Source organism: Sphaerodactylus townsendi, linkage group LG16 (genome assembly GCF_021028975.2).
Source record: "Sphaerodactylus townsendi isolate TG3544 linkage group LG16, MPM_Stown_v2.3, whole genome shotgun sequence".
NCBI classification, from domain to species: Eukaryota; Metazoa; Chordata; class Lepidosauria; order Squamata; family Sphaerodactylidae; genus Sphaerodactylus; species Sphaerodactylus townsendi.
This window is the reverse complement of record NC_059440.1, coordinates 6,487,877-6,501,737: the sequence shown is the minus strand read 5'-3', so window position 1 is coordinate 6,501,737 and position 13,861 is coordinate 6,487,877. Positions and strand designations below refer to the sequence as shown.

General features: G+C 47.5%; 1 protein-coding gene across 2 annotated transcripts in view; it reads left to right on the top strand.

The window, feature by feature from the left end:
• Positions 1-13,861, top strand: part of YPEL2 (yippee like 2) — an 81,229-nt gene that overhangs the window by 52,500 nt on the left and 14,868 nt on the right. The window lies entirely within an intron of this gene.

Genomic DNA, 13,861 nt, shown 5'->3' with positions numbered 1-13,861 from the left:
TTGTGAGAACCTGCTTGATCCCACCTCTGAGCTGGGGGCTAAAAACTCCACGCAGCTTAGGTGTCTGCTTTGTACAGCCATCCTTACTTGGGGGGGTGGGAGTGTTATTGTGGGTTCCCCTGATTGCACTGCAAGTAGAAACAAGGCATTTCAGGGAACAGTTTCTAGCCGAGCTTGCTTTCTCATACTTCCCTACTCTGCATGCAAGCAGTTGCCTACCTCCCCCTAAACCTGTTGGGCTTTGCTGCCTGCCTTGCCCTGTGAAAATGGGGGAGCTGCCTGCTGAGCGGCTTCTCATTCTTGCCTCCGCTCTCTGCAGACAAACCTGCATGAAGACAGACCATGACTCTTCTTTGCAGGCAGAACGTCCCAAGTTCAATACCTGGCATCTCCGGCTAAAAGGACCAGGCAGGAAGTGATGTCGGGCCCTGGAGAGTTGATGCCAATCTGAGCAGACCAGGGGTAGGGAACCTGCGGCTCTCCAGATGTTCAGGAACTACAATTCCCATCAGCCCCTACCAGCATGAAAGCCCAAGTGGCCATGCTGGCGAAGCTGATGGGAATTGCTTGGTCCCTGTTTCTCTGGAAGGCTGCAGGTTCCCTGGAGCAGGCATTCAATACTTGTGTGGACTAATGACTGCAGCGTAACCTTCTAGAGCGGTGATAGCGAACCTTTTCGAGACAAGAGTGCCCAAATTGCAACCCAACACCCCACTTATTTATGCGCCAAAGTGCCAACCGCTTGCCCAGTTTAACCTGAATACTGAAGAGGTTTTAGTTTAGAAAAAAAGCGGTTGGCTCCAAGGCATGTGTGTTACTTAGGAGTAAGCTTGGTGGTGAGTCGGTGGCTGCTTGCTTTGAAACAACCATGCCACACAACTCTTCCAACGATTTGAATCGACGACCCATTAGGAGGGTTTACTCAGAAGCAAACCCATTGCCAGCCAACAAGCTTACTCCCCAGATAAAGGGATCATGCTTTAGTTCTTAAGCATGAGAAATCCAGGGGGGGGGGGTTTAACGAAGCGGCAACATGGGGTTACCTACACTTGCTTTCCCTAAGAAGCTAGGTCTTAGGTTTTAGCAGCTAATGAAATCGAGCCCAGCGGCCCAGGCCAGCCTAGATGTGGGGGGGACTCTGTTTGCACGTGCCCACAGAGAGGACTCTGAGTGCCACCTCTGGCACCCGTGCCATAGGTTTGCCACCACTGTTATAGAGCAGTGATTCCCAACCAGGGTTCCATGGTACCCTGGGGTGCCATGAGCACGTCCCAGGGGTACCATGACAATGCTACCGCCTGCCCCCTACATACACCAGAATCAAATGGACTCCCTTTAAGCAACTTGCTGAAAAAAACAGCATTGTTTTGTTGCCTAAGATTCGTGGCGTGGATGGAGGGGTAGATTTAAAGGGAGCTCTCCCTTTAAATCCCCCCAATCCATGCTGAATATAGGCAAACAAACAACATGGCTGTCAACGTGGCTTCCCTCCCCTAGCACCCTCCCCACCACCTACAAGGCCAAAAGGCAGGGAGGAAAAACCCCAAAAAAATGCAAAGTAAAAAAAAAAAAAATCCAAAAGCAATTTCAAAGGGTTACCCTGAGATATGAAGAGCGAGGTCAAGGGTACCACGACGTTGAAAAGGTTGGGAAACACTGTTCTAGATACTATAGCTGATCCATACATTCACTGGTGGTTACGATTGATCTCCTAGCATCCCACTCCTTTGTCTGCCAGTGCGCCAGGCCCCATCCACTCCAATTTCTCTCTGGGGCTTCTTTTGTGGCCCAGCAACCCCCATAGTGGTACAGCACCCTTCAGCTATACCGTTGCTAACCAGGGGTATTGCACGAATAAATGCTCCATCCTCAGGACAGAAGGGAGGAAAGTGAGGAAACTGCTTGCATGCAGAAAACAAGTGTGTCAGGAAGAAGGCGACGCTCAAGTCCTCTCCCTGAACCGCTAGGGTTTTTCCCACCCTATAAAGGGAAGTTTTGAATGCTTGGAGAAAAACGTCAATCATCCAGCCCCCACCTACATTTTAAAATAGTAGGTACCTTGGAACTCTGTGCCACATGGTTGAAGAGCATAAACAAAGAATCTCTCAAAGTATCTTCCAGGAAAATGGGAGAGGGGATACTGAATTGCTGCTTAGGTAGCTGCTGTTTAGCTTCCAGGATTACCTGGAAGTGAAAGGGAAGCTGTCCTAGATGATGTCTTAACTCCAGCTGTGTGCTTCTACCTCTTCGTGTAAGTCCCCCTTCATACCATCCTGACAGATTTAAGGAAAGGAAGGGGAAACCAGGAGCCTTTCTTAGAAAAGTCTTTCTGAGGAACCTCAAATTCTGCCAGTTGTGGGAGAGATTGATTTTATCCCCACTGTCTCTGTCCCTCTGGTGTGGGGATATTCTGGGATTTTATGACCCTTTTAGTTCAAATCATAAGTTCAGATTTCTTTTACGGCCTCCTCACACTTGGAATGAGGGGTCTGCAACCTGTGGCTCTCCAGATGTTCATGGACTACAAATCCCATGCTGGCAGGGGCTGATGGGATTTGTAGTCCATCAGGCTATGGAAGGCTCACTGATCTAGTCTCGGCCTTTTCTGGTCATGTTAACAAAATTCTAAAAACAACTCTGTCGCTGTTTCACTGATTGTGCAAAACGGCATGAAAAACAATTTTAAAAAAGAATATTGCCAAAAGAATTAAGTGGGATCAAAATGGTTGTCTTGATTGTGCCTGTAAGTGAAAATGAATGAAAAAGTACATGTGTGAACATTCCTACTCTCACGTGCCATCTTTTTCTGGTGTTTTTCCTCCCCTCAAAAAACAAACGGACCTGATACTGCAAAATCTTTGGACAAGTAGTTACACTGTTTTTTGCAAAGGCAAACGGGACCCTTAATCGGCAGTAGCAATTTCAAGGAAGGGAATTAATCAATGCTTTTAGCCAGACTTCCCAAATCCATTCTGGGCAATAAGGAATTGTTTTGCTTTTTCATTGGGTTGTTTCCCTCTAGCACAGTGGTGGCGAACCTTTGGCACTCCAGATGTTACAGACTACAATTCCCATCAGCCCCTGCCAGCATGGCCAATTGACCATGCTGGCGGGGGGCTGATGGGAATTGTGGTCCTATGGCTATCTAATTATTATAAGGTGCTCCCTGCCAACTTGAGTCTTGAGAAGGAAACTTTTTTGTAATGTTTAACTGCATTATGTCTGGTGTGTCAGGAGATCTCAGTTGCGGCCTTTGTTGTCTGGCCAAGAAAGTTCTCAGGAGCCAACGCAAATCAGGCTGGTGGGAAGCAAGTTGCCAATTTTCCTTTTGCGGCATCTTGTGGAATCACTTTACAACAACTTGCAATACAATAGGTGTGATAAGGGCTGTTACAACAGCCGTTGTGTTGATGTAAATACTGAGGTGGCGGTGTCAGGGTCAACTGGATCTTGAATTAGGCCTGTGGGTTGATGCTGTCCCCTCTGGCCAGTATCTGAGGCTGCAAACTGGAGGAAGAGTGGCAGCCATTGCCTCTCTGGACAGGTTGTGACTTCCTCTCGACCAGGCTGTAGAAGTGCTTCGAGGTCAGGCTTCAGGCCTTGTCGGTACAGGCAGCTGAAATGAGGTGGTGGAGCCATGTGACGGCTGTCAAACAGGCGGCCTCTCTTCAAACATTTTCTTTTTTTAAAAAAATTAGGGTTTGAGCCCTTTGGGGGAGGGCAGTATACAAACAAACAAACAGATAAAATAGTAGGAAAGCAAGTGGAGTATATGTACCTGTTGGGAGTATCCAGGGTGGGGGAAAGAACAAGTAAAGGGTGCAATTGGCAAGCTAGATTTACATGTGTTGAGTGGGATCCACCCATTAGCATGTGAGGAACAATGAAGATAGCAAGGTCACTAGGTAAGGGCATCTGAATAGAAGTAGCCTGTCCTGTGTTCCCTTTTGATTGTATTTCTGCCTATTGTCATCCTGTGTTTGGGTGGAACTGATTAGTCACTGTCTTGACTCTAGTATTTTTCCAACTACTGGTACCCAAGTTTTGTTCATTTTTTCATGGTTTCTTTCCTTTCTGTTAGAAATTGTCCAATGTGCTTGTAGATTTCAATGGCTTCTCTCTGTAGTCCTAACGTGAGTGGTTGTCAAGAGTGGTCCAGAATTTCTGTGTTTTCAAATAATATTCTGTGTCCAGGTTGGTTTATCATGTGTTCTGCTGTTGCTGATTTTTCTGGCTGAATTAGTCTGCCAGTGCCTTTTTACGTGTTCTTTTGATTAGGTGTCTATTTGGCTTCGTAAGGTGAGTCCCTAATGTAGCCAGACTTGTCCACAGCTTACATGGTATCACGGTAGTGAGCTCCTGCAGTAGTTAAAGGATCCCGCTTATCCTTTGCTGAACGTAGCATTTGTTGAATTTTCTTAGTGGGTCTGTAGATTGTAGATTATGCTTCTTCATCAGTTTTCCTATGCAGTCAGTGGTTCCCAGTGGTGGCGAACCTATGGCACGGGTGCCAGAGGTGGCACTCAGAGCCCTCTCTGTGGGCATGCTCAAACAGAGTGCCCCCCCCCCACACACACATCTAGACTGGCCTGGGCCGGTGGGCTCGATTATTAGCATTAAACCCAAGACCAAGTTTTGGGGAAGCAGTGTAGGTAACCCAGTTAAGCGCTGTTAGAAGCCCACTGATTTTTCATGCAAAGAACGAAAGCACGATCCTTTACCTGGGAGTGAGCTCGGTTGCTGGCAATGGGGCTTGCTTCTGGAGTAAAACCCTCCCAGGGTCGTGATTCACCCGTTGGAAGAGTTGCACGGTTGCTTCAAAGCAAAGCCACAAATACCACCAAAGCTTTACTCCTGAGTATAGCACTTGCCCTTTCCGGAGCCATAGCCGTTTTTTTTCCTAGAGCTAAAACCTCAGTATTCCAGGTTAAATTGCGTTAATTTGGCACTTCGCGATAAATAAAGTGGGTGTTGGAGTTTGCAATTTTGGAGCACTCCCCGTCTCAAAAGGTTAAGCCACCAACACTGATGTATGGTAAGAGCAACCAGTATCTCTCTGGTCCTAATGCTGGAACCATTGCATTACACAGACATTGCTGACTCAGTGGATAAAGAAGGGTAATTCTGTTTGTGAGCGGACACAGTTTGCAGTGAATTGTTCCTTTAAATGCTTATTTACATTGCAGGGGGCAAATATAGCAGTTTTCCAGGACAATACAATACAAATAACCTCAATTAAGCATAAATTTAAACGTTATTTATGAACAAATTAGAAGCCTTTAGTTTAATCAGAGGTGGCAGCAACTTGACAAAAGTAAAACAAATGATCAAAGGATAATAAAAGTTAGATCTACAGCAAAAGATTATATATTATATATTAAAAAGCATAGCTTTACAACATTAAAAGTATAAATATGTGTTAAAAGGCCCATGGTTATTATCTCTTTTGAGGAATGGGCAAATACCTATAACGCAGCTTCTTCAAGGATTTCAGCTTCACTATTATTAAGAAAGGAGTTTCCAGGACTTCATCTGTGCACGTTTTACCTTTCAATTGAATGTTTTAGCATGTATATGGGAAGAGATAATCACCTTTGAGATAAAGTGCATTTGTGTTTTGAATGCCCCTCTTGGCCCTTCTTTTAGGAAAGAGAAATACTCCCAACAGCGATGCACTTGATTATGGAAAAATGTAGAGAATGTTTTCTGGCCTCCCACATTTCTCCTCCTTTAAAAAAAAAAATTGGTGATCCCCACTCAAATACCCAGACAGAATAAAATTCTTTCATGTTAGCTTGGCAATTTTGTGGGAGTTTCAGCTGCCCCCTTTCGTTGCAAGAAAGAGAGTTCTTTTCGGTATCTGCAAAACTCTTGCAGTTTGGAAAAAAAAATTAACTAGGGCAGTAAATCCCAGACTGTGTGCCACGAGAGATTTAACATTACACTGAGTTTACAGCTCTACACGAAGGAGGCTGCCTGCTGCAGTCATCCACGATTTACTGGTCTGGAATTGCTTCTGCCAGTGTTTTCATCCTGCCTCTTTTTCAGGTGCTCGGTCGGCCTCTCTGCTCTGCCTTGGCATTAGATATGATTGGAACTTGCTGTCGCACCCAATGCTGAAGGATTTACATAGTGATTCACACAGGGAGGCAGAGTGCAGGAAATTCTTATTCTATTGTTCTTCCCAAACAAATAATTTCAAGCGTGAAAGCTGTAATTAACATTTAATTACAAGCAGTAATGGGTGCCTTGGCTATTGTCCGATGTAAATAGGGGGACCAAAAGGGGTAGGTGTGTCCCAGATTTGAGGGAATAAAAAAAACATAGGCCGGATTGAGGAGGCTAGTTCAGGGGGTCTCCAACCTATGGCCCATCAGAATGTTTATGGACTACAATTACATGTACTTAGCCAATTAGCTTGGCAGCAGATGGGCATCATAGTCCATGGACATCTGGAGCAGGGGTCTGCAACCTGCGGCTCTCCAGATGTTCATGGACTACAAATCCCATCAGCTCCTGCCAGCATAGCCAATGGCTGATGGGATTTGTGATCCATTTTATCTGAGAGAAAGCCTCAGGATTGCAGACCCCTGAATGAACTATTAGAAATGACAGGTTGGATCATTAGGGTTTAATCTGTCCGCAGGTCTCAATGAATGAGGTACAGCTCATCACGGTTAGCCAATAGACTTTTTTAAAAATAGATTTTTTAAAATTTTCTCAACATAAAAAAAATGCACACTTTGACAATTGCCATTTATACATTAATACAAAATAAAATCAGAAAATGCAAAATGGAACACAAAAAAGCCTAGTCATCATCATCATAGTTTATTTACGGTCGTTGTCCAGCAAGAAAGCATAGTCTTAAACACAACCTATTGCCGTGGTGGCGAACCTTTGGCACCTCAGATTTATGGACTACAATTCCAATCAGCCCCTGCCAGCATGGCCAATTGGCTGATTGGAATTGTAGTCCATAAATCTGAGGTGTAAGAATATCCCTGCAACTGGCTAATAAATTGATACCACACCATAAACTGCACACCATAAAACCATATAATGACTACCCACTATCTCATTGTTGAATTCTAATCCATTCTAGGTTCATGCATCTATTTAAAATGAAACAGACTCTTAACGGTTGAGAAAAGCGGGGTATAAATCCAAACTCCTCCTCTTCCACATGAAGCCTGCTGGGTGACGTTGGGTTAGTCACAGTTCTCTCCATACTCACTCAGTCCCATCTTCCCCTGTTGTGGGGTGGGGAAGGGAAGGAGCTTGTAAGCCGCCTTGAGACTGCTTAGAGCTGAAAAAGCGATAGTGATTACTTTGCTTGTCAGTCCAGGAGAGCCTTGATGATTGAGTGGAACCTCCATGTGCAGAAGCAGTAGAATACCAGTTATTGGGAGCCACAATAGTGTCCTTCTTGTAGAGCAGTGGTTCTCAACCTGGGGGTCGGGACCCCTTTGGGGGTCGAACGACCCTTTCACAGGGGTCGCCTAAGACTCTCTGCATCAGTGTTCTCCATCTGTAAAATGGATAAATGTTAGGGTTGGGGGTCACCACAACATGAGGAGCTGTATTAAAGGGTCGTGGCATTAGGAAGGTTGAGAACCACTGTTGTAGAGGGCATCTGTTATTGGATTTTTACCATGATGATAATCAATTTAGGGCAGTGGTGGTGAACCTTTTCGAGACCCAGTGACCAAATTGCCACCCCAAACCCACTTATTTATCGCAAAGTGCCAACTCGGCAATTTAACATGAATACTGAAGTTTTAGTTTAGAAAAAACGGTTGGCTCTGAGGCATGTGTTACTCGGGAGTAAGCTTGGTGGTAGTTGGTGGCTTTTGCCAGCAACCGAGCTTACTCCCAGGTAAAGGTTCTTCGCATGAAAATCAGTGGGGTTTAACAGCGCTTAATAGGGTTACCTACACTGCTTCCCCAAAACTAGGTCTTAGGTTTAATGCTAATCGTCAAGCCCAGTAGCCCAGGTCAGCCGTGGGGGGGGGGGGGGGGACAACTCTGTTTGTGCGTGCCCACAGAGAGGGCTCTGAGTGCCACCTCTGGCACCCGTGCCATAGGTTCACCGTCACTGATTTAGGGGCCAGTGCCTTCCACCTGTGGTTAACCAGTAATCAGGTTGACATGTGAACTTGTCAGATAATGACAGAAATTGTTTCTGGACACAGACTGGTTTTTCAAAATCAATTGCTCTTTGTCTGACTTCTGATGCGGAGGCTGCAGCCGCCTTTCAGCCTGACATAGCTTTGGGCGCCAATATTCCGGCAGGGTCTGATGGTTCCACTGGGAGGTTGTTGCAATTCTGCTGGAGGTGCCCCCGATGAGCTGACTGACCAGGGGACTTACCAGCAGAGGGGGAGCCTGCTTGCCATGCGCAGGAAGTGATGTCATCATGTTAAACAAGAAGAAGAGTTCGGATTTATATCCCACATTTCTCTCCTGTAAGGAGACTCCAGGTGGCTTACAACCTCCTTTCCCTTCCTCTCCCCACAACAGACACTTTGTGAGGCAGGTGGGGCTGAGAAAGTTCCAAAGAACTGTGACTAGCCCAAGATCACGCAGCAGGAATTTAGGAGTGTGAACACACATCTGGTTCACTAGGTAGGCCTCTGCCACTCAGGTGGAGGAGTGGGGAATCAAACCTGGTTCTCCAGATTAGAATCCACCTGCTCTTAACCACTACACCAGTGGTTCTCGACTTTCCTAATGCCGCAACCCTTTAATACAGGGGTGGCCAACCTATGGCACCCCAGATGTTCATGGACTACCATTCCCATCAGCCCCTGCCAGCATGGCCAATTGGGAATTGTAGTCCATGAACATCTGGGGTGCCATAGGTTGGCCACCCCTGCTTTAATACAATTCCTCATGTTGTGGTGACCCCCAACCCTAACATTTATCCATTTTTCAGATGGAGAACACTGATGCAGAGAGTCTTAGGCGATCCTTGTGAAAGGGTCATTCAACCCCCAAAGGGGTTGTGACCCACAGGTTGAGAACCACTGCACTACACCATCTTGGCTCTCATCCAGCAACAAGAGACACTGATGGGACTAAGCCAGGGGTCTGCAACCTGCAATGCTGGCAGGGGCTGATGGGAACTGTAGTCCATGAACATCTAGAGAGCCACAGGTTGCAGACGGCTGGACTAAGCAAAGATAATGGCTTCATTTCTCTAAGGTAATCAATACCATCTGGGGTGCCATAGGTTGGCCACCCCTGTATTAATCAATACCATTTCCAGAGGTGCTAATTTCTGGGATCAAGGTTACCAGGCCTTTTTATCCTTTCCTTCGTACTTCATTTCCAGTAGCTGTTGAGCTAGGTTGAGAGGAGTAAATGTTTGGCCCAGGGATCCCCAACATGTTGTCCTGTGGGTGTCGTGGTGTCCACCGATACCTTTTCTGGCCTCACCGTGTCTTTTTAGAAAGCGGGTGGGACATGTGGGGCGCTTCCCAAGCAGGGCTTCTGCTTGGCCAATGGAGATCAGGTTGGCTGTTCAGTTTATAACAACATTGGTTCAGTTTGCACTGCCTCCACAATGCTGGTTTTATCCTCTCACTCCTCTTTCCCGGCGTGTTTTTTAAATCACCCCTCTTCTCCCCTCTACTTGGGCTTCCTTGGTGTATTTGGCTGCACCTCCCATGGCAGCCATTTTGTAGTTGTGTACCCAGTGGTGGGATCCAAAAATTGTAGTAACAGGTTCCCATGGTGGTGGGATTCAAACTGTGGCGTAGCGCCAATGGGGCGCTAGGCAGAGGGCACGACAGAAGGCGGCCCGAGGGCATTCGAGGCGAGGGCATTCCTGGGTGAGTGGGGCTGGCTTGGCAAGGGACGCCAGCCGCTTCTCGCGTATTCTAGTCCTTAGGCGAGGAAGCGAAGATACCTTGCTTGCGGGCGCCCAGGCTGCCATGCGCCCGGTGCACCTCCTGCTAGACTGCTTCAAGTTCTGCGCGCTACTGCTGAGAGGAGGGGCGTAACTAAGGCCAAAATCACGTGGCCAAATCACCAATTAGTCACCCCCTCTCGGCACACACAAATAATTAGAGACCTACTCTCGGGAACCTGTGAGAACCTGCTGGATCCCACCTCTGTGTGTACCCCACATTGAGTCTGAACTCCAGACGTGCCCATGGGCTAAAAAAGGTTGGGCCCCCCCCCCCCCCCCCGCCTCCCTTTCTTCTCAGTAAAACTGGGCAGCTGAACCAAGTCAAGAAGACATACGTCTTCAGAGCTTGAGGAGTCAGGTAGATGGTTAGAGCCGTCCTGAGGCAAAGCAACGAACTGGGATCCCCAAACGAGGATATGTTTTATGTCCGTGTCTTGCCCAGTGCATTTTGATTATAAAACTGTTTTGTGCTGTTTGCTGCTGCCCTTGTGATCATGTGTGTGTGTGTGCGTGGTGGTTGGCTCCTTTGTTTTCCTTGCCTTTGGGTTGAGCAGAGCAACTTGCCAACGCTTCTTTCTCCAAGGGGAGATCATGTATTTTTAACTTTACAAGTTGTGTTTCAGGGATCGCTTTGAGGATCTGGGTTTCCACCCCCCCCCCCCCCTAGAGTTTCTGCTTCTCTCTCCTTTTTACTTTAACCAAATTTCAAATAACCAAACCTTTCTTCCACCTCCCTTTCTCTGAAAGTCTGCAAATTCCAGAATATTTTATGCCAAGGGTGGGGGTTTTTTGGGGTGGGGGTGGGGGTGGAATTTCAAGCATTTGATTGAGATCAAACAGCAGTGGGCCGGAGATAGTCGGGACTGTGAACGCTGATTAAAAATAGATGCGAATCATTCCATCTGATGTGGGGGGGATACGGAGCGCTCAAGCTCTGACCTTTCAGATCTGAAATCTGCTCAGGTCATCGTGTCCCTCTCTGGGGCTAACTGGAGATCTTGTTTTATTTTTGAAAGCTGGCTAAAAATCCCGCCGGGTTAAGAGAGAGGATTGCTGGATGATCTTCTTGCCCCTTACACAAATCCATCTCCTGTTTGTGCTTCTAGCCCAGGGATGTCCAACTCTGGACTACAATTCCCATCAGTCCCTGCCAGCATGGCCAATTGGCAAAGAGATCTGAGTGTGCATGAAATCAGGATGGGATTGCTCAAAAGACTGGGATCAATCGGTGGGTGATTTATCCACAACCTGGATCCTGTGTATGGATGGGCAGCAGTTTCTACTTTCATTAGTGGGCATAATTTTTCTGTGTAATGAACTTAGAAAATGAGCTAGGAAGACCTTAGTTCAGTGTTTCTCAACCTTTTCAAGGTCAGGGTACCCTTGACCTCACTCTTCATATCTCATGGTACCCCTGCCGCCACCCTCCACCTTCCCCTCCCATTGCCCCTGCTTGCCACACCCCCCCACCTTCCCCTCCCAGGGTGAAGGGTAGCACTGGGGGTGGGGTTGGCTGCTGACCTTGTGGCAGGCCCTGCCCCATGCGCCAACTCCATGTCCTTGCTGGCGCCAGTGGGAGACACCACAAAAATGAGGGGGGGGCGGTAGTGTTGCCGCAGCACCCCTGGGACACGCTCACGGCACCCCAGGGTACCACGGAACCCTGGTTGAGAATGGCTGCCCTAGTTAAAAACCACCGCTCTCTCAAAGAACATGCCCTCCGTCTCAGACCAGCCTGTATAATACACCTCTTGTGAGTCAGAATCTTCTCCCAAGTGACCAGACAAACCATTTTTATTTACAGTGGGGCCAACAAGTTTATTTGATGCTTTAAAACTTTTGTTTCCTTTCCCACTACAGTGGTCACTTGGACCCACCTGTGAGGGATGAGATTACTTAAAGCCGAACCATGGAGAATTACTTAAAGCCGCATCCCTTCCCCCCTTCCCCCTCCCTCCCTTTTCTGCCGGGTGGGTGGGTTAGGGTTTAGTGTTTATTGTCTAGGTTTAGGTTTGGGGTTAGGTTTGGGGTTTAAGGGTTAGGATTAGGGTTAGAGTTTTTGACTGAATTAACCACTAAACTGGTAATCCGCTTAAGACAGTGATAGCGAACCTTTTTGAGACCGAGTGCCCAAATTGCAACCCAAAACCCACTTATTTATCACAAAGTGCCAACACGGCAATTTAACCTGAATACTGAGGTTTTAGAAAAAACAGTTGGCTCCGAGGCGCATGTTACTTGTGAGTTAGCTTGGTGAAGCAACCGTGCAATGTTTCGAATGGATGAATCACGACCCTAGGAGGGTTTACTCAGAAGCAAGCCCCATTGCCAGCAGCCGAGCTTACTCCCAGGTAAAGGATCATGCCCAGGCCAGCCTTGGGGTGTGTGTGGGGGTGTGTGATTTTCTCCCCCCCCCCCACATGATGAACTCTGTTTGTGCGTGCCCACAGAAATGGCTCTGAGTGCCACCTCTGGCACCCGTGCCATAGGTTCGCTACCACTGGCTTAAAACATGAATTCTATGCACGGCACAACCCACACTCTCTAACGGAGTTGGGGAAGTTTATTTGTTTGTTTGTTCCAGGTTTAAAGTAAAACCCTGTATTTTCCAGCCAATATATAGTCAATGTATTTATATAACAGTACAGTCAAACCTCGGTCTTCGTTGCCCTCGGAGATCGACGGTTTCGGTCTTCGCTGGTCTCCCCCGGCCGTTTGGACGCCGCGGAGATCGGCAGTCACCTTGGCTTCTGTCAGCTTCCGGGGCAATTTTTGAATATCTCCGGTGCGCTGTTTGCACAAATGGCTGCATGCGCAAATGGCGCTGCATGTGCGCAAACTGCGTACCTCGGAGTATGTCATTTTCGGTTTTCGCCACCCGTCACCGGACAGATTAGCAGCGAAAACTGAGGTTCCGCTGTATTAATTAATTATGTTTACTATTTATTAAGTTTATATACAGCCCCTCCCTATACGAGCGTGGGGCGGTTTTCAACATTTCAACCGAATCCACGTAGCAGTTAAAGTACGGTTGCGACGATAAATTCAACTTCAACAATTAAAACCCACAACAATTAAACACAGTGGCGTAGGAGGTTACGAGCTCGTGTATCTACTCTGGAGGAACCGGGTTTGATTCCCCGCTCTGCCGCTTGAGCTGTGGAGGCTTATCTGGGGAATTCAGATTAGCCTGTGCACTCCCACACACGCCAGCTGGGTGACCTTGGGCTAGTCACAGCTTCTCGGAGCTCTCTCAGCCCCACCTACCTGACAGGGTGTTTGTTGTGAGGGGTGGGGAAGGGCAAGGAGATTGTCAGCCCCTTTGAGTCTCCTGCAGGAGAGAAAGGGGGGATATAAATCCAAACTCCTCCTCCTTCTCCTCCTCCTCCTCCTCCTCTTCTTCTTCTCCTTCTTCTTCTTCTCCTCCTCCTCCACCTCCTCCTCCTCCTCCTCCTCCTCCTCCTCCTCCTCCTCCTCCTCCTCCTCCTCCTCCTCCTTCTTCTTCTTCTTCTTCTTCTTCTTCTTCTTCTTCTTCTTCTTCTTCTTCTTCTTCTTCTTCTTCTTCTTCTTCTTCTTCTTCTTCTTCTTCTTCTTCCTTTAACCATTTCATTCCAAGGTGGTACTTAGCTCCTTAGACCCCCAACTGAGGGAGAAAAAGAGAAGGAAAATAAAACAAAGGGGGAAAGGGAAGAGGGGAAGGGAGGGGGAGTCCTGAATGTGCAACCGCAGCTGCCTCAACCGTATGCCTGGCAGAACAAACTTGTCTTACAGGCCCTGCAAAACTGTACCCGGGTCTCATAAGGCAGAGCATTTCAGCAGGTTGCAGCCAGAGCTGACAAGGCCCTGGCTCTGCTTGACCTCTTCAGGGACAGGGACAAGTACAGATTAGTGGAATCAGACTATAACAGTGATGGCGAACCTATGGCAAGGGTGCCAGAGGTGGCA